At 34.1% G+C, this 22,110-nt stretch overlaps 1 protein-coding gene and 1 long non-coding RNA gene across 9 annotated transcripts in view; one reads left to right on the forward strand and one right to left on the reverse strand.

The window, feature by feature from the left end:
- Positions 1-22,110, reverse strand: part of maml3 (mastermind-like transcriptional coactivator 3) — a 185,973-nt gene that overhangs the window by 158,090 nt on the left and 5,773 nt on the right. The window lies entirely within an intron of this gene.
- LOC147837442 (uncharacterized) lies at positions 12,382-19,603 on the forward strand. The gene is made up of 3 exons (XR_015476809.1): positions 12,382-13,845; positions 14,191-17,136; positions 17,441-19,603. It is a non-coding gene; the product is annotated as an uncharacterized LOC147837442 (long non-coding RNA).

Here is a 22,110-nt window from a genome sequence, read left to right on the forward strand (position 1 = left end):
ACATTATTAATTACCAGATCTCTAACTGCATCTCCAGTGAACTCCTCTGAACTGTATATTTGCATATGTGTGTCTACACATGCATGTATGTGTGTGTGTGTGTGTGTGTGTGTGTGACTCAACAGTATCCTGGCAACATGAGAGAGAAAGAAAGGGAGGAGTGTAGTAGTCTGTCTCTCTCTAAGGGAGCGTCTGTTTTGAAATATGCATGAGTGCGAGTGCTCCGAGAGCTCAGTTTCACTTTTCTCATTTTTCGAGGGTACTTGGAAAGCTCCCTAAAGAGCAAAACCTCCAGCGCTGCACCGCAACTGTGCTGCGTAACCTGCATCATTAGGGGTCAATACCACATGCAAAGTTTCAGGACGACACAGCCCGCGGGACACGCTTCTTACAGAAACGAAAAGGAGTTTGAATTTGATTTTGTTGTGGATGTCGTTACCAGGCCAATAAAAGTTGAGAATCTCTTCCTAATTGATGTGAAATACAAATGTATATAGGACATCGAAAATAAAGTGAAAGTGAGGAAAAGTTTGAAGAGGGTTTCATTTTTGCATCTGTTACCTGAATGCTTTTGATGTAAACGAGAAAGTTCCTCATTTTTAAAGCTCATCCACACACACAAACAAACACTAGATAGTCAATACCATTATTTTCTTAAATAGCATTCAATATGCAATACATGACAATCATTTGGGTTAGTACACTCAGAGTAAAACTCAATTTTTGTTTTCTTCATACTGTAATTAATGAAGTCATTAGGCTTCAGTTCATCTTATGAATACAAAAAAAAAATAAAGAAACTTTAAGGAAATCAGATAATTCCATATGATTGATATATTGATATTCGGTTCAACTAAAACTTGGACAAAAGCCTCAAAAAACAATTCCGTATGAAATAAACAATTAAATCCAATTCTTCTGAAGAAGACGTGACCATTTTATACGATGAACAAATTAAAATTATCTGCATCCACACTGGCGTTTCACCTAGCGTTTCTGAACAGATCTCCGTCCACTACACCACTGAAAATGCACACCACATGTCCACACACACTCTGGCATGCACTGCAGCGTATGTGAAGGTTGATAGCAGTGCCGGACAGACAGTATATCAAGGATCTTCTATTAGATTTCATCTCACAACAGCAGTTAAATGTATTATTTAATTTATCTGGTCTCTATCTAATTGTCTCTTGAATCTATTACTTGTTCTCAGGTAATAATACATTTTGGCTGAGCGCAAAGATAAAATATTATATTAATTTATGTAAGCACGTACACTGATTCTGCACGTTAGACTGATTGCCTGCCTTCATTTCCTATAATGTATAAACTTGGACTTTATACTTTTATAATGGCCATTATTGATTCTTAAAACTGGTTTTGAGCAAAAGAGACAGGGTACGTTTAATTTTTTTTCGAAGAAAGGCAGTTATGTTGTATGTTATAAATATGCATACAGTGAGGTTAAGACGTATTCAGTATGATCTGAAGGATTTTATAAAAGTACAGTTTTTCACTGTTTTGTTCTCGGGAGTTTGTTTTTCAAACTTATGAAGTCTGAACTTAAGGAAAGAATGCAAGACTGAAATCTGTGCCCTTAATATCAAGCAAAAAGCCCTAATCAGATAGGTGAATGTCTGCAGCCAGGCCTCCGTTTTCAGATATCTCCTTTTTCCCCCATCTGCACGGACACAGAGCAGCAACGCTTTAAAACGAAAATAGCCTCTTCAACGTTTTCAAAAAGCTCTATTTTACGAACGGGAAAATTCTTGGGTAGTGTAGATGGAAGGCGTAACTGTAGCAAAACTACAATTTAAAAACTGAAATGTATTTGTGTAAATGCGGCCTGAAACAGAGGCTCCAGCTCTTAAGCATGAGTCCAATTGACTATCAAGCAAGGATAAAAAATACCTTCATTTGTATCATGAGGATGAATGAATGCCTTTTAGGTTTGGAATGAGAAAATGAGCTATCTAATCATATTATAATCAACATCAGTGAAGTTATACTGCAACTTTAACGTCAAATTTTGTAATGTATATTATTGTCATTTGCATTTTAGAATGTGGACAGAGTCATTTACACAGGCACTAGGCACTTGTGGAGAGTAATTCAAGGAATGTGTTCATTTGTATGCTGCAAATGAAGTAGTCCATCCAGGCATTCCATGCATATTTGTGTGTGTGTGTGTGTGTGTGTGTGTGTGTGTGTGTGTGTGTGTGTGTGTGTGTGTGTGTGTTTGTGTGTGTGTGTGTGTGTGTGTGTGTTCGTGGAAAAACAAAAACACCATATCAGTTTGGAAAAGCATGTGGGCGATTCAGTGATGCCAGTTTCATTGTTACTTTAAATCCTCTCAGCTGATCTCAACTAATCTGTTCAAAAGTTTGGAGTCACTAACTTTTTGCGATCTAATATTTCTAACATTATACAAATATTATGTTATAATACATTACAAATTTACTAATATTTGTAACACAAGTCTCTACTTGACACCAAATGTTCAGTTCTTTGATTAGGATACAATCAAATTACAAATAATAATACAAATAATGGAAAATTAAGGCAAGGCAAGTTTATTTATATAGCACATTTCATACACGGTGGCAATTCAAAGTGCTTTACATAAACAAGAATAAAAGAGACAAGTGTAAGAAAATTTAAACAAATAATAAAAAATAAAATTATAAAAATAAGAATAAAAAAGATAAAACAGATAAAAATGTGTTAAAATGTTAATAATTAAGACCATTTTTATTGTGATATATTGTAAAATGAAATTGATCTTGTAATTGCAAAGCTGAATTTTAGCATCCATTATTCTTGTTACCTTTCAGAAATAATTTATAATTTGCTGCTAGTGTTATCACCATATTGGAATTCAATACCAAACAATACTAAAAATTTTAAAAACCTCCATTCGCACGAGCACTGTTGAGCTGAGCACGTTCTTAACGGACGCTGATTTGCTATTGTGTTCACATGCTCAACACAAATGACTGTGAATAATTGTGAAGGTCATTGGTTCACGGAACTCACCGATGTTTACCGAGTGTAACGACAGATAGAGGGACACTGGAGCATTTTAATGCCGCAATTCATCAGTGGATCGCTCGTACGTCAGCTTATGGACAAACCAGCTAATCGACATGCTCCAGTGTCCCTGAATCTGTGGTAACAATCAGTAAACAGTGGTGAGTTTGTTGAACTGATGACCTTCACGGCCAATCAGAGTAATTTCTGTTAAATGTGTGAAAACAATAGCAAATCAGCACAGTTTAAGAACATACTACACAGCGATTAAAAGTCTGTAGGTAATGAATGTTTTTTAAATTTCAGAACCGATTGGTATCAAATTTCAGTATCGAAACAACCCTTTATTAGCTGCTCAATTAAAATATTTCAGGATTCATTTATTAAACTCTTTAATGATTGGGATGTTCAAATTAATATTTATTTGGAATACAAATCTTGCGGAACATCAAAATTGTCCTTAAGCGCGAAAGATTCTTCTGTTGAACACAAAGTATGATATTAAAAGGTAAAAAAAAACCTTTTAGAACATTACTGTCACTTTTAATCAATTTCAGCCCATCAGAGTCTATTTATTTACTTGTGTAAATGTGTGTAAATTTATATCAACTTAGTTTTTGATTTATTTCAGTTAGGGCTGGGCGATAATTTGATATCGATAATTATCACGATATAAATTTTTTTGATGAACTGATAATTACAATTCAATAATTGCTCGATAATATTTACGCACTATGCGTAACATTGTGCAAGCATTTTGCAGCCTGCCCTTCCGGATACTGCACGCCGTACAAGTTTACAGCCATACAGTGTTAGCTGCACTTAAAGGAGTAAGAAAGAAATAAGGAAAAAAGGTCAGAGTCACAGACATTGTTGACAAGAAACGTCACTAGACTTCAGTAGTCTTGAGCTACTTCGTTTTTTGCTTTCAGACACAAAACAGAGCAACGTGCACTGCAAACTGCGCAAACGACTTGTGTCATTAAACGCAGGAAACACCACAAACCTGTTGCATCATTTAAAACAAGACCACCCTTATGAGGATGCTAAGAAATTACAGACCTAATCAAGTGCTGGTAAACCAGCGCAGCTACCCAGCAGAGTCTCATGTCCTCATTTTCGAAAGCCGTGACTTACGAGAAAAAACCCAAAAAAGACAAACGAAAGATATGACAGACAACACAATCTCAATGAACACTTGATGCTTGCTGTAAACTACAGCCTGCATCATTTAAGGGTATTTGTTACGACACTAATAGGGTGTTTTGTTGTCAGGCTTATGTTTCCTTTTTAATTTTAAGGTATTTGTTTTGAAATCTGTAGCCCACCATTGTCCCTCACCGACGTTAAAACTACCAGCCTTTATATATCTAAAGGACATAATCACAGAGGAGAAATCAGATGCTCAAGACATAATCTTTAAAGTAATGACATATAAAAAATGCAGCAAATATATGACAGACGTTTACAACAGCAGTGGAATATTATTTAAATCCTTTTTTTTCCACGGAGCGAAACATCATCCACCCGTAGTTGTTTTTTGTTTTTGATGTATATTATGTTGGTCAGTTATCTACAGCATAAACAAGAAGAACGAATAACATCTGAGGTGAAGCGCTTTAACACAAGCCCGCTATATGCTTTAGCGCCAAAAGAGTCCATTAAACTATTTTTACAGTTTCATTTTAATTCATTAACTAAGCGCGGTCTGAGCAGCATAAGCTAGATAGTCTTTTCACAGCACTGATAGATTTCTTGGGTTACCTCGGAAGAATAAACTCGGATGAGAGCTCGCTGTGTAAATGGAGAGGCTCCCTGGCTGGCTCCCCGCATGTTTTCGTTGTGATGCGCGATTTGTAAAATGAGAGTCTGCATAGGCCTATTCGTGCTAGTCTGTCAGACAAATTTGGTTAAAACATGTGCTGATATACCGGAGATCTGCGCATAACAAGGTTTTATGCGTCCCGCAATATGGGATGTCAGGAGGGTGACAGCATAAGTAAGGTAAACAGCACACACTTAATTATGTAACGCATGGATGCTTCTCACAGCGCAAAGCATACCTAAATCTTTACATGTCCATGCTTAATCAGTCATCGATAAGGTCTATCGATTAAAGCGTTATTGACAATCAATAGATCAAGTAATCATTAGCATCGCTAAATAGAATACATTAAAAGTATATTTCACTCTAAATTCACCATACTCGCCATTAAAAGGAGAGTTCATCCAAAACTGAAAATTCTGTGACCATTAACTCACTTTTTACTTGTTCTAAACTGGGTTTCTTATTTTTTTTCTGATGTTGAACAATAATATCCAATAACTTGTAATGTCTTTGGTTGTTGAAAACTTGAACAGTATATGCTGAATTAAGATTGTTCTTTTGTTTATTATTTTATTATTTATATTATCAGACAGCTAAAACATTTCACTAAAAATGTTAAATCAGCTGCACAAAGCCATTGACATGCTGAAAATCTTATAAAATTGATAGATATAAAGATTTGACATTCATCGTTAAAAATATCGATATCGACTGATATGAAAAAAATTATCATGACTTTTTTTTGCCATATAGCCCAGCTCTGATTTCAGTAATATAATTAACTGATATGAAAATGTTCATTTTCTTTATTCACAATACAGTTTGTAAAGTAATACTTTGTCTTTTAGTAGATATATTATATGAGAGACTTGCTTTGTTTATTAAATAAGTGAATCTAATTGGATTTGCATTGTAAACATTGAATAAAAGTCAAAAAGGTATTCCTTTATTTCATACAATAAGTTTTTAGATGTGATACTACCAAAATCATTCTGCATAGATCTACAGGTTTTTTACAAAATTCTCCACAGAAATAGCAAAAAATGTCTGCAGATTCTGTTTGGCCCTACTTATGAGTCTCTTACAATCTTTAATTACGATAAAGTGGAAACGCACAGCAAAAAGAAAAAAAATGCTCTGCAGTCTGCAAAACCTAATCCTGTACACCAAAAAAAAATTAAAAAAAAAAGATTTAAGTACGTAAATCTGGACGATGTTTATCAAAATATCATGATAAAAATAGTGTGTGTGCATGCGCAACACATACATCTACAATTATTCAATAATTAGTCCCAGACTGCAAAGGGGCAAGGAGTCAACCAATGGTCCATCACATTTCTGAGAAACAAACACTTCTAAAAATATGTCCTAGAAACATTCTCTCAATGGTTTGTGTTTATTTGACATGTGGATTCTTAATACATGTTGATTGCAGCATATTATAAAAGCGTCATTTCAAATAATTTCAGTGAATCCGTTCAAATTTGACTTGATTTAGGCATTTGTTTGTCATTACCACAGAATCTGCTGACATTTTGTCATTTCTGCGCAAAAAGTTTTTTTTATTTGTTTTAGATCAGTGGATTAATGCAGAATGATTTTGCCAGTATAGTAACTAAAACTTTAAACGTGATAAAAATAACCTTATCTTTTATCATTACAATGCAAATCCAATTAGATCCACTTGTTTAGTAAACAAAGCAATTCTCTCATAATATATCTACTGAAAAAATAGAGAAAATATTACTTTACAAACTGCGTTGTAAATAAGTCATAAAACCATTTGCATATTAGTTAATAACATGACTGAAATTAATATAAACACTGAATAAATATACATTTACACACATCTACAGAAGTGAATAAACAGACTGAGCTAAAAATGTGTGGAAATCTGTGTGCAGAGATTCTGTGTGGGTCAAGTAATTACTTAAAATGTGCCTATTTGCATGTTTAATTCATAATTATGCAGTGTTACTTTGAGAGTTACTGTAACTGTGCAGACAGATCTATTGTACTCAGTTTCTGACTCAGATGGAAGGTCTCTAAAATGAGGAAGAGGCCCAAGAGGAAGGAAACAAGTTAAGAAACAAATGTCCATTTTGTAACAATCAGATTACACTGTAAAACCTGATATGTTCAGAATACTCAAAGCATTTGTTCATTTTTTATTAACTCATTAAGCCAGCTTTGCATTTTGATTCTTTAATAAACATTGAGTATATTTCAACTCAAATACTAAGCAAACTCGTACACTAATTAAGTAAATGTTAACTTTATTCCTAAGTGTTTGTTAGCATCAGCACACAAACATGCATCAACAGCTCTAGCCTGTTCCTATACAGTCACATGAGTATAGCATTAAATTGTACAACTTATCCATCCTCAACCTAACCACAAGCTGTTCTCTTCACCACAGCGGTCACCCAACAAAACTTCAACATAAACATCATTTATAAATCCATCCCTACATTAATCTTCCACAAAAACACACAGAATTACACTGAATCTCAACATTTATTCTCATAATATAGATTGACACAAAGCATCCTGGGAATTGAAAATCTACTAAAACAGATTGCGTTCAGCGACATTAACAATCCGCTTGTTAAGTGTGGCATTACGTGAAGCAGCTTCCGGGTCCAAGCACTCTATCAAACTGTATGGGCTCAAGAAATGGTAATAAACATTTACAAAGCTCTGTAAAACTCTCTAAAATCACAATTGCAATGTATACTGTATATCTCACTGCCTAATATCTGATGGCCAAAAAGTGATTAATTTTTTTGTAAATTGTTAAAATATTGATGTCTGTGATGCGGCGGGTCTAGAAATTGTTGTGTACACCATGATTTTATATGCACTTTGATGTGTGACAAGACTAATTAGTGGTCATAAATGAATATTTTCTCAATTCAATTGTATATCGGCTTGGATACGGAAACAGTAATTCATACGCCATGACTTACAATAGGGGCAGGAATAACCAGGGTAATGTAGTTTGATGATCACATTACAATATTATTAAGATTTTTAGTATATTGCAGTATTATTGTAATGGACTCTTTTTACAAAACGGTTGTGACGCGTTTGGCGGTATTCAATTTTTTAAATATTTTAAATATATTTTAATATAAGTTTTTAATATTTAGATTGTTTTTTTAAATGTGTACTTTAAAAAAAAGTTATATTTTGTATTATAACAACTTTGCATCAAATTACAAAAAAATTAATTAACCACTAATGTAAGGTGTTTCTAATACAGTGTCTATGGGCAAGACAATACATTTTTACATTGTTCTCATTCTGGTTGCCATTATCAGTCTTTTACACTCATTTTAAATAAGCAGTTTGAACAAGCAGCTGAAAGTAAAATGTTGAAATATTGTGAATATTTTATCATGCCATTAGGTTTAATAACAGATCAATTTCTTTACAGTGTATTTGATGTTGTTGAATTTTCATTAAACTGTTGGTCAGTTTGTTTGTTTGCTTGGCAATCCCATTGTGCACTGCAATCAAATTTAAGTAATAAACCAACTCAGAAATGATTTAGTTCAAACTAATGTTGCTAAAAAATTATACCTTTGAGAACATACATGGAAGGTGGAAAATAGTTTTTTTTTTTTTTTGTAATAAATGGGCCCTTATTAAATAAACGTTAGTCGTCATAGTTGGGCCAACTTAAGCTCAAAAAAAATTCTGCTTATTTAAACTACTTGTTTAAAATGAGTCGAAACAACACAATTCTTCAGGTTTTTTTTGGGACAGCATAATTGGTTTTATGTTTAATTCACTTAATTATGTAAAAACAAATAAGGTAACGATTTATTTGTGTTGTAAAAACATGGTGGTATTGGGTGGAACCCAGTCTTTTTTACAGTGTAGAGCACAGAATGGGATTCTTTTGCATTTCTGTTTACTCAAATAATAAAACAAAAACTCATAGAATTCACAACTAAATTTTTTTTTCTGTAATTTGATGCAAAGTTGTTATAACACAAAGTATAGATTTATAAAAGCTTGTATGTTTTTTTAATATCTAAATATTAAAACTTACAAAAATCTAAAACTGTCAAAATTTAAGACCATTTGTTTCTGTGCTTTTTGTTTTGAATCCATGTTCATTTATCAACCGTGCGTGCATTAAAAAGATCAACAAAAATATTTGACACCAGAGACATTTTTTGATGTTACAAAATACAAAAAATTCAATTTTGAATAAACGCTGCTCTTTTGTCTTGTAAAAAGGGTCCATTACAATAATACTGCAATATACTATAAATCTCAATAATATTGTATTGTGATCATTATATTACATTAACCCTGGCTATTCCCACCTCGTGACTTATGAATTAATGTTTCCGAGTCCTAGCAGATATCCATTTAAATAAAGAAAATATTTGTTTATGACCATTTTTAGTCATATCACACATCAAAGTGTATAAAAATCATGGTGCACACAACAATCTCTGGACCCGCTGAATCACAGGTAAGAAGAGATCTCATACTTGAAGGGAAAATGTGCTTCATGCAATAGCAAAGTTATATAAAGCTTAAACCATTGGCACTCAATATCGACCGATCACCATGACAAGGATTTGGTTTTCAGTATCGGCTGCAAAAATCCCTAGTTTAAACGGTTTAATTTTACAGTCGTTCTTTAAAGATGAACAAGCCAAAACAAACAAAAAACACCCACACATGGGCAGATTTTTACAGACTACACAAGTTACACAGCTACTTCATCAAAACTGTCAGTAGCGCTTGCTGATCTGGTCTAAGCAGAAGTGAAATGCTAAGACAGGGACTAAGCTCATTTTGTGCGGATCGCTCATGACAGATAATCCTGTCAGTGCAAAAGTTCATTTCGAAAGGGCTGATGCCACTATGTTCATCTTACATATTCAATGCAGAATTACAGGGACAAAGGCTCTTACAATAACCAACTGTTGAAATGTACATACACACTACCATTTGTTTCTGTGCTTTTTGTTTTGAAACCATGTTCATTTATCAATCGTGCATTACAAAAATCAACAGAAATATTTGACACCAGACATTTTTTGATGTTATAAAAAACAAAAGATTCAATTTTGAATAAACGCTGCTCTTTTTGACTGAAACATAAATTAAGTTCAGACTTAAAATGATTCCTGAAGGGCTAAGCGACACTAAAGGGTGACGTAAAGGTCTGTTTATATCAAGAATGATCATAGAGATAAACTTTATTTTTTTAAAGAGTGCACCGAAATGTTAATTTAAATTCAAACTAGCAATTTAAAGCAGCATAGATTCTGACTGTGTGTCTTTTTATCACTCATCAACCAGAAAAAAAAAAATTATGTCAGAAAAAAGGGAATCTGAAACTGAAAGTGCTCTTCTGTGTGGTTGAGGTATGGACTCTGTGTTTCTTAAAATCCAACAATTTTTATAATTCTTGCTCATTATAGATATTATAATTGGTGAGAAAACATCTTAAGAACTTCTGAAAGTGACCCAGCTGTAGCCAATAATTGCTCAATAATTCAATAAAGAGCTTGATTGACAGTTTAAAACAATTCAAAAAAATCAAACTTAACAATTCTACTACCATATACGCAAAACAATAAGGGGTTGTAAAAATGCAATATTAAACAAAAAGTGCTCAGGGGTAGCTTAAATAACGTGTCAGTGCTTTTTGGGTGAGGGATTCGTCAGAACAAACAGCAAAAATCAGTGCAAAGCACTCAAAAAATGTGGAAAAATATAAAGCAGCCTTTACTGACATGGCTATTCCCTAAAACTGTGCCTATGCATTTCGGCAAAGAACTGCCTTCATCAGGGTAACAGTGATCAAGTGCATCTGGAGTTTCTTTTGAATACTATGGTCGCATGTCTCATTAGAATATCTACAAAAATAATGTATCAAACACAAGCTCAACTCAACAATCGTCATTAATTAAGCTTTGAAAGTGGAAGAAGAAAAAACTTGATAGAAAAAGATAATAAAAAAAGATGATGCATGTTACAGAATTTCTCAAATAATACAACATGAATGTATATGGAATGAAACCACAAAAAGTATGTATAGACAAACTAACATAGTGTAGAAATAAATGCACACACACATGCTAACAAACAATGAGGGCTTGTTTTTGGAGGTGCTTAAGGGAAACGTAGAATCCAAAGATTATCTTATATGTGACTGTTCAGCTTAAAGTGTGTGACGGCAATTCAGTGCGGCTGTTATAGGGTGGCTTTTTACCAATGACACAAGACAGAATTCCAACACTGGGATTATGACAGCACTACTGTAAGCGTACAGACTGGACACGGATTAGCATGTGGCACATTTAGTGTTCAAATCCAAATGCCAGACACATGAAAATGCGCCTATAAAAATCACACGTCCACTTTAAGTGTGTACGTTTGCCCTTTTTGGAAGAGAACAGCAGCATTTTCTGCAGTTTTACTCTGGTTTCTTATATAGTTAGTCCAACTGTGAAACAGCATATACCTGCACACTGTGTGTAAATAATAAAATCTATAATCACACCATGGTTTAGTATACTTTTTACAAGATTCAATTTAAGGGAAATATATGTTATGAGTTTCAGAAAGAAATATAAGATTTAAACTGTTACGCATAATACTTTAAAACAGGTTACAAATTTTATTTGCAGGCAAAATGGCTAGCCATCAAAATAAAAGCTCAGTGAGTTAAAGTATGAAAAGAAGAAAAAATGAATATGGAAATATTATTTTCCTTTTGTGCATTTCCATAATAAACAAATTATACACATATACATTATATACATATATACACAAACATTAATAACAAATGCAAATAATCTAGAACAGCTCTAAATTGGTCATTATTTTTATTCCAGGGCTGTGTTTATGTTTTAATATTACATATACTATTATATTGAAAGCATACATTTATAAATCAGTCTCATCGAATTAGTCGAAATTAGTAAAAATGTAGTTGATGAAAACTAAAGTAGAGATAAAAAAATATTTATTACATTAGTGCAATGGAGAAATCTCACTCCTCTGACCTCATGAGGTGTTTTAGCGACAGACGCTAGAGGCTATGATCTTTAGCCTCTTTATTAGAGCAACCGACTAGCATGCAAAGAATCACCGGTTTGACTCTAGCTCAGAGTGGGTTGGGTGCAGAAGGACTAGTGGGTTTCACATGAGGGCTCGTTCGGGATGGGAGTGAGGTTTAGGAGGGTGAGAGTAACAGGCCAGCTAGCAAAGTGCTATGCAGGTTATCCTCACTCCTCTGACCTCAAAAGTTGCTCTAGCGACAGACGCTAGAGGCCATGGTCTTTAGCCTCTTTGTTAGAGCAACCGACTCCCATGCAAAGAATCGCTGGTTCAATCTGAGCACAGAAAGGGTTGGGTGCAGTAGGACCGCTGGGTTACATTAGGAAAAAATATGTTACACTGTAAAAAAATGCCACACAATCAATTTGTTTAAGGGCAACATGATGAAATTAAGTCAACTTACTAGTTTTTTTTTTTTTTTTACAAATTTAAGCGCACAAAAAATGATTACTGTTGCTTGTTGAGCTAAAACAACACAATTCATGTAATTTTGTTGGCCAATTTATTTGTTTTATGTACAGTCCACTTACATTTGTAAATCATTAAGTTAATTTAAGTGTTTTGCGTTGGGACAACATGAAGGAATTGTGTTGCTCCAGCTACCAGTTTATGGGATTTGTAGTTCCCAACATGCTTTGCGTGAGATTGAATTAAGAGAAGGAAATGCTGACAATAAAAGTAATCTTAGGTTTTTAAAGTTAATAGAAAGAGTTGATAGAGTTTAATCTGCACTTTAGATTGAAGATTTAGAAGATTTTCATGTAATGCTTTGAGTTTTGCGAAACCCATGCTTTGGGTGTTGGCAATTAGCAATACTGCAGTTTGTTGCTTTGCTCGGTGAGCAATAACTGTCCTCACATTAGTGCTGAGATCAGTCTCAATCAACTGTATATGTAACTCATAAAATACGCGTTAAAATGTTTCTTTTAGTATAGGATGACTTCAAATAAAACTAAACATGCACCCCAAATCGCATACTTACGCACTATTCTACGCCATTTTGTAGTATAAATGGTGTAAATAGTGCATTCACACTGAAACCTCTAAAAATAATAAGTGCACTTGAATTACCCGGATGATGCACTCATTCAGCCGCTAAAATGAAGTGTGTAATGATGGACACTTCTCGCATTCAACGACTGCAGGTTTGCTCACATAGCGGAAGGGGCGGAGCTATCGGGCGCACATGTTGCATAACTTTATTTTGGATGGTGAAAGCAAAATTCTCCTTTGTGAGTGATTATAGGGCCTCTCGATGGTGAATACGGTTATACTCATGGCAGGTATTATTTGATAGTTTGGTCATTTATTTCACTGATTTGGCAATCGTCAATTGTCATCAGGGAAATGGTTTAAATTTCCGCTTAGTAAAAATACATTAGTGTGCCATTTGGGACGACACTACATACATATACTATGTTGTTGAGTGTGTAAGTACATTAGTACATAGTGCATGAGTGCATAGTGGATAGTGTGCCATTTGAGATGCAGCTTTAGAAACTTTGAAATGTACAACACATAATAGCCATGCATGATATTATCAGACCCTTGAGTTTAATTTACTTTAAAATACTTTTATTTGATTAAATCATGTTGGAACAACTCAATTGTATTTAATTGTGTAAATCGTTTTTTTTTTTTTTTGGTGGTGCTAAACAAATTTATTGGATTAAAATCCTGCACTCAATTAAATTGAGTTCATCCAATGAGATAATTTTTTGAGTGTGGATTGAAAATAAAACAATTAAGTTATACCCCCAAAAAACTCAAGAACTGTGTTGTTTCAGCTCAATTTAAATAGGTAGTTTGAACAAACTGCAAATGTCATTTTTTGGAATGGAGATTTATTTTAAAAATGTAAATATCACGGTCCCACTTTATATTAAGTGGCCCTAACTAATATGTACTTGCATAGGAATTAATAGTTTGTTACAATGTACTTATTGTGTAAATACATGTGTTTACTGTGTACTTATGCTTGATTAAATGTATGTATGTAATTACATCTGTAATTAACTTTTGTAATTACATCTGTAAATACACTGTTGACCATCCCTTACACCTTAACCCACCCTTAAACCTACCCATGCCACCAAACCTGTCCATAACCCAATCTCTTTCCCAACTCAAAAGCACCACAAATGCTCTCAAATACATTATAAACACAGTAAGTACATTGTATTTATTTTTTTGATGTAAGTACATAGTAGTTAGGGACACTTAATATGAAGTGGGACCAATATCACAAATAATTACAAATAGCTAAAAATTAACATATTAAACATCCTGATAAAGAATAGGATGTGTTAGTTTGCTTAATTTCGAAATCTACAAACATTTTCTAATATTGAAATATTTAATAAAACAACTCCTGTTTTTTTAGTTCATATATACTGTCATAAAAAGATCACAATATCAGTTCTTTCCAGTATCATGCAGCCTTTTAATGTAAATGCTGTATAGCCTCTATAACAACAGCAGTTCTGAGTGAAAGATAATGACTGTGTCCATCTGGACGTTCACCGGATGACTCCTGATGAGTGTTTGGCCCTGGTCAACTCCACCAACAATGAGGACAAGGATGCGTTTGTGTGCCTTGAACATGTGTGTGTTGTGTCTGTGCACCAGTTTCTGTGTGACTCAAGGCCAGAACAGTGGGAAACCTTGCCATGGAGGAGCTGCATGAGTGTGTGTGTGTGTGTGTGTCTGATGACACTCATCTATATTTAACTGGCTCTCTCATACGCCATGAAAGAAAGGCAGAGGCAGAGACTGACTTCCAGGCATCTTCCTAATCAATAATGAAGCGGTTTGCAGTTGGTCTTCAAACAAACACACACAAATCCCATAAGAAGCTCTACAGGTATTTTGGCTTTCTGTTTCCTATGAAAGATCGACTATTTAACATCACTTATGGGTAAAATATTCTCTTTCTTTGCAAAGGAAGGGCAAAAGAAGCGATCCTGAAATCATTATGTGTTCTAGCAACAGCTCGAGTAAATAGTACATCCAGGTCCTGGTACAAGAAGTATCTTTTTCAACATTTGTCTATAACAAAGACCAAAAAAGTGCCCACATCACTTGACCTTACATAAGATTCTCCAAGAATGGCCACTCAGAGCAGATGATGCATCATCTGTGCTCAAAGATCCAACATGAAAGAAAACGGTCACATGAACTGCTCAAGAGAGATGCTGAGATGGTGATCAAGCAGGCCGTGAATCAGTTATTTTCCAAGAATCAGCCTTATAGAAGACTTTACTGTTCCTCGATCGGTCTTTGCATCTAATGTGTGGAGATGATGATGATGATGATGATGATGATGATCAGTGACCAACGTGATGATGGCGGAATTCATCATACTGGTGGAACTCAAAAGAGATGCTCTTGAATCAAAACAATAAATCACTACACGTTGGGTTCCACACAATTCCTTCATGTTGTCTCAACACAAATTGACAAAGTTAACTTAATAGTTTTTACAAATTTAAGTGGATACAACATAAAACAATTAGGCTGCCCCAAAAACAACTTAATAATAGAGCTCTTTCAAATAACTTTAAATAAGTAGTTTAAATGAGCAGCTCAAGTAATTTTTCGATTGTACGATCGATAGTAACTGAGGATATTTTTTCCAACCATTGTGAAAACAAAATGTTATAAATTGGGTTTTAGAATTTGGAAAATGTATCTGAAGCTGCTGCAATTGCTTTGCTCAAAATAGCAAGCCTGGTAATGCTACAGGCCAAAAAGCTGTTTTAGAAATCAGTGTAAATATTTGAAAAGAAGCTGAAATAAAGTTTAAGAAAAGAAGGGATGTCAACAGATTTATCTTTGGTGTCTGAGAACAGTGAACACTCTAATTCAAAACAAAAAATGTCAACCAAAAAAGTTGTATGGCATAAAATTCCACAGCAAAATGTACTCAAAGGTTAAATGTAATAATTTGTTTTAAAGGGCACCTATTTTACTCTCTTTTCAAGACTTAAGTTAAGTCTTTTTTCCAGAATGTGTCTGTAAAGTTTCAGCTCAAAACCCTCATCAGATTATTTATTATACCTTTCAGAATAATGAATTTAACTGCTCTGAACACAGTTGCCTGTGCCTTTATAATGCTAGTTCTCCCCGTCCAACGTTCACACGGGCCTCTCACGTAATGCTTGTGAGAAATACTACAGTAACAACTTTTCCAATGATTATGTATTTGCTGTGGAGTTAATTCAAGCCTTTCTGCAATGATGAGTCACACACAATGACACTATAAAGTTCACGCACGTTTAACTTTGTTTTTGCAAAGCAAATGTGACAGGATACACATTAATATCCACTGCTGTATGGATATCTGTTATGTTAATGTACAAAATAAACCTGATTTAACCTTCACAAACAGGGATTAAAGCGTCTTCTTTTATAATTGTGCTGACACATGGCTGTGGTTATAAAGATGGTAAAATGGCTATAATTCATTACACGCATGCATTGTTTTAAAACATTTTAAACTTGTAAAACTTGATCACATTTGATGATGACTGATGATCACAGAGTGCTTACCAGATCTTTTATTACCAGTAGCTTTGTGCACGTCCTGTCTTGTTCATATGATTTGACACGTTCCTACGAAGAGATGTTAATATGCAGCTGTCAATCAATTTGGTGGGTGGAGAAACTGCACTCTTATGTCTTGTTGTGGTGGGCCTCAAAATTGGAGGGATTTGGATTTAATGTTAAGGTCAGGAAATTTTTAAAGAGAGACTTATTGTCTTTATCACCCTTATTTGACTGTGGACACACTATACCTACACGGTTCCATTCAAACAGCTTACAAAAGATGATTTTCAACATAGGTGCCATATAAAGTTATTATTAAGATATTTAGTTTTAGTTTCTGGTATAGCAATCAATGTTATTTTACTACTGTATACTACTGTTGTATATTAGTGGACAAGATTAAAACAAGTTTAAGTAATGAATAAAAACTACAACAGTATCTATGACACTCAAATAATGTCAATATGAAGTAACAGAAATAATGTGTTTTCCATTTGGATTACACTTACTCTAAACTTACTTTAAAGCATGTTTGTCAGTTATACATAAATCAATAATTAGTAATTAATGGTTTTACTTGTGTTATTGTTTTACTGAAAAAACAAAAAGACATTTATTCAATTTAAAAAGTATTCCGACTAGCAATAATCACATAACAAATAGGAAACAAAAAATTGGACTGATTAATAAATATATAAACTAGGTTGTGTTATAAAAGTGTGTTAAACTCACTAGTACTATTTCAGAAATTTCACCCACTTTCATTTATGTACAAAGGACAAACATGAGTCACGTTAAAGAATAGTTTCAGCTGAGATTAAAAATTCAGTCATCATTAACTCACACTCAAGTTTTCCCAAACCTTCTGAAGAAAAATAAAAAGTTTGACTTCAATGGTGTAGAAAAAAATGTATATACCATGGAAGTCAATAGGAAACAGCAACTGGTTTGATTACCTTTAATCTTCTAAATGTTCTCCTTTAACATTGAGAAGAAACTCAAACAGTACTGGACTACCTTTAGGGCTAATAAATAATGACTTTTTAAATTTTGGGTAAACTTTCCCTTTAAGTTTTTTTGGCTTATGTTAAAACCATGTAATCCAAACGACAAAATGGACTTCAAACGCTCTAAAATCTAAATGGGTTTAAGACTGTAGCATGCACTCATCTCTCTAGCTCTCTCAACTGACATTACACAAATGTATTAACACTTCAGCGTGGACCCCTTTTCACGGAAATGTGAATTGACATGATCGGGTCTTAACTGCCAATTCACATCTTTTAGCAAACACACAAGTGGGTGCTGTCATTGCACTGTACAGAAGTCACAATATGAAGAAGTAATGGAAATAAGTGTAATATTAACACTGATCAAACACCAGTGTGCTGCGATTGCGAGAAATGAAAGGGCACGCTCATGAACTTTCCCCAAATTCCTCATTCACTCTAGAAGGCCTCGCAATGCATTTTAAACCAATAGAAAACAGTTTCACATTCACGGAATTACTGATCCGTTAAGGATTACATATGTTTGTTAATGGTATTATGAAGTAATGAACATCACCAATTTGTTTGATTGCGTTTATTAAGTGATCATAAGATGATGATGATGAATTGGTGCTGCTGTTGCGTCGGCTGACAGATTAGCATAGATTAAATAAAACACAACACAATGGATATCAAATTGTTTATATGCACATAGAAACTCAATTTCAAATTAGATGTTCTTTATCATGTTAGTTATATCTTTATTTTCTCACTTCGTAGCATTTCATTGTTTATTTATGCAATGATTGCATAGTTTATGTGTTTGGTAATCTAAAAACGAACACAGATAATTCTAGATATTCAAACCAGACTCTTAAACTGCTTATAAAACTTGAAAAACGTTGCTTTCAATACATTTTGCGGTACATGTTTCAGATGACAAGACCCATAAACATGCAATAAAAAATAAGGCTAAACAACATATCGTTTCAGCATCAATATTCCAATGTGTGAATCTGCAGTAGTCACTAATTAACCAGAAACCACAGTTCAGAATACCCGATTCATGGAGTCATTGCAAAGTTTAACTCTAATACAATAGTGTAAAAGTTATTTATTTGAATGTGCTTTTAAGGACTGTACGATTTCAAGAAAATTAACCATTTGGGCACAAGAAATTATTAAGTTCGCTGCTTTAACAAAGATTAACGCACAGTAAAAAAAAAAAAATCCGTAATTTTACGTTTTATTTCCAGCAGCTGGATGCTTGGCCATTTTGTCTCCAATATCCATTGGGAGGGTGCCATTGCAAATGGACCTGTCAGACAACGCTGCTCACTTTAACGGTAATTTTGCTGAATAACTGTGCTTATCACTGAGTGACAAGCTGTTATAATGCGCTGAAAGCATTATGTAAATAATATATATTTAATATGTAATCAATATAACTTCTCTCTAATATAACAACAAACTTCATACCACATCGGATGTCAATCCCTCGCTGTAAATGCTAGCGCTCCCAGTTTTATCTGCAACCTCAATGCGCCCGTATTCTGAATGTTTACAAACAGGTAATTTACCTATAGAATAAAGCTATATAATGTTTTCTTAATTGCAAAATATATTTGTTTATAGACTAACTATACTTAAAGTTTCAGTCAAACATCATTCATCATGTGTTAGCAATATCTTTACTCTTTGAATCTGTAGCATCTCATTGCTCATTTATGAAACGCTTGCATTTGTTTCATTGTGAAACAAAACTGAATTTCTGATCTTATTGCTCTATTGGCTTTCCTTTTCAATATCTAAGTGCAAATGACAAAACCTGGGTTAAGTGCGAGCTCTCCAAATTAGATAAAGTCTAAACAAACAGCTTCAAAGAGAAAAATCGATGCAAAATGGACAAAAATTGTTCATGGCATTTTCCCACCAAAGCTTTTCTTTCCAAATAACAACACTATTCAGAGGCTATTCTGCTTAGTAAGTCATGAAAGCATGACACCTGTTGACTTCTGAATACACAAAGTCAGGAGCGTTGTAAAAACTAACACACAAATGCGAAAAAAAAAAGAAAAAAAACATTTCATTCAGGTCAGCACTGACCAACAAAAAAAAAAAAAAAAAGAGGGAAAACCTGCATGGCTCTTTCAAAACATATTGATTGTGCTTTGGGCAAAATAAATGATGCATGCTTTTAACAGCCTTTGTTGAAAGTTAGGAAACCTTTAGAGTCTGTAGAGGTTTGACTTTCTTCCTTATAGATGCACATATTCCGGCTTTTGGCTGTGGTGTTGTAGAGATGCCACGCAAACCACAACAAGGCATGAAATCACCTAGTGTTACAGTGAAGAACGAGCAGTTCACTGGGTCACTTCACAGTACATGCAAGTTTAAAAGGTGATTATATGGATGTGAACAGAAGGAATTGTTTTAAAATAAACGAGAGCTTGGCAGTCTAAGAATGAATAAAGATAATGTAAGAAATTCCACCACAGACTTGGCGAAAAAATCTGCTTATAAAATGTTTAATATGTTGCTCTCGGAATGGTTTGCAGCTCCTTTTTGTAGAAGACATCTCCGCAAGAGATGCTACAAGTTTTTTTTTTCCTCGATTGCAAAATTGGGTTCACAAAATCCACTTTCAGTCTCCCGAAAACATTCTAGTGGATACAAAGTGGTTTCAAACTGTTACCGTGTTGCTTGTGGCATGTTTCATGATGTCCAGTTTTAATTTTCTCCAAAACATGTAAATGGGGGCCAGCTCAGTGGTAAGTGGTCGCCTCACAGCAAAAAGGTTGTTGTATCAGTTGGCATTTCTGTGTGGAGTTCGCATGTTCTCCCCGTGTTCGCGTGGGTTTGCTCCGGGTGCTCCGGTTTCCCCCACAGTACAAAAACATGCGATATAGGTAAATTGAATTAACTAAATTGGCTGTGGTTTATAAATGTGAATGTGAGCGTGTATTGGTGTTTCCCTGACAGTATTAGGGTGTAGCTGGAAGGGCTTCCACTGTGTAAAACATTTGCTGGATAAGTTGGCAATCCATTCTGCTGTGGCGACCCCTGATAAATAAAGGGACTAAGCCAAAGGAAAATGAATGAATGATAAATGGAACAGTGATTTTTCTTATTGTTTTTATACTGTGGCATTCAGAAAGGAAATGTGTCATAAGGGGTGTTATAATAATGTATTATTAATAGTGTTATTATAATAAAAATAATGTACCATCGCATATATACCATAAATACTTAAAAGTTCTATTTTTCATATTATGCTCTATCATTTAATTCGTGTCATCACAACACAACATTGTTTATGGTAATACTATTTCAGAATGTATATGAGTACAATATTAAAGGGATGCACACAGAAACACGATGAAAAGAATAGTGAGAATATTGTGATCTTAAAAGTACAATGGTTTACATTTAGCATTTTATTTATCTATTCTTACATTTTTAAGTATACCAGAATACATGACGTATACCACAACCTTTCACATCAAAAGTGCAATTGCAATGTTCATTTTACTGACAAATAGTTTGTCGTAGTTTAATCAACAATGTGTTTTTTGCATTTTAAGTAATCTGCATTTTAGACTACACTGTAGGGCTGCACAATGTATCGTTTCAGCATCGATATCGCAATGTGAGGATTTGCAAAAGTCGCAAATATATGCAAGTTTGAGTCTGGATTATAACTTATCATTTTGCAAGTGTTTTGAGGCCTGTGACTGTGTAATTCATTTTATTGAATTATATGAAAAAGGATAACTATGCAGTATTATTTTCTTAAATAAGACTTCTTGGAAAACAATAAAACATAGTTTATGTAATATGCATCTTTTTCTTCATTGAATATATGTATACTTGTAGATTGTTAAATTAAGTTAACTCTCATTTTTTTTAATTTAAGTGGATAGAACAAACAATTAAGTTGTCCAAACTTTAGCATACAGCATACAAGTAGTTTAAACAAACAGCAAACATAATTTGAGGGACTGCAACTAAAAACAATCCTTCTGTCAAAAAAACACCAGTGCAACACTGTATATACTGCATGAACCATTCAAGTTTACGGTTCCACATTAAAGATAATTATGTGACGCAAAGAAATATGCACAATCATATTAGTCTGCAAATCAAGAAGTTGCATAATAACAGCAAAAACGTTTGGTTATTTTACTGCCAATAGATTTCATTTGAACTAAAAACTACAGTCCAACGTATATGCTATCAAGTTTTTTTGTTCTTTTTTCAGAAATTCTGAAGGTTTCTATTGAGCTATATTCTCCGCTCATGTCCAGCAATTGGTTAATTTTACAGGACAACCATTTGAGAGTGCAAACAGGTCTTCTCTTGTGCTCTGTGATGCTGAGACGGACTTTGTTTCAGTTCACTCTGAGAAAAGTCGTGGGTTTCCTGACATCAAGTGAGCGTGTGGACATATGCACAAGCATTAGCAGGGTGTATGTGTGTGCGCGAGAATATACAGCAGAATACGCATCCAATAAGCCTCCATATTAAAAACGCCCAAAGACAGCCATAGGATATTGTGTCTAGTGAAATATTTGTGTGTGTGTGTGTGTGTGTGTGTGTGTGTGTGTGTGTGTG

The sequence above is a fragment of the Danio rerio genome, chromosome 1 (genome assembly GCF_052040795.2).
Source record: "Danio rerio strain M-AB ecotype USA chromosome 1, GRCz13ab, whole genome shotgun sequence".
NCBI classification, from domain to species: Eukaryota; Metazoa; Chordata; class Actinopteri; order Cypriniformes; family Danionidae; genus Danio; species Danio rerio.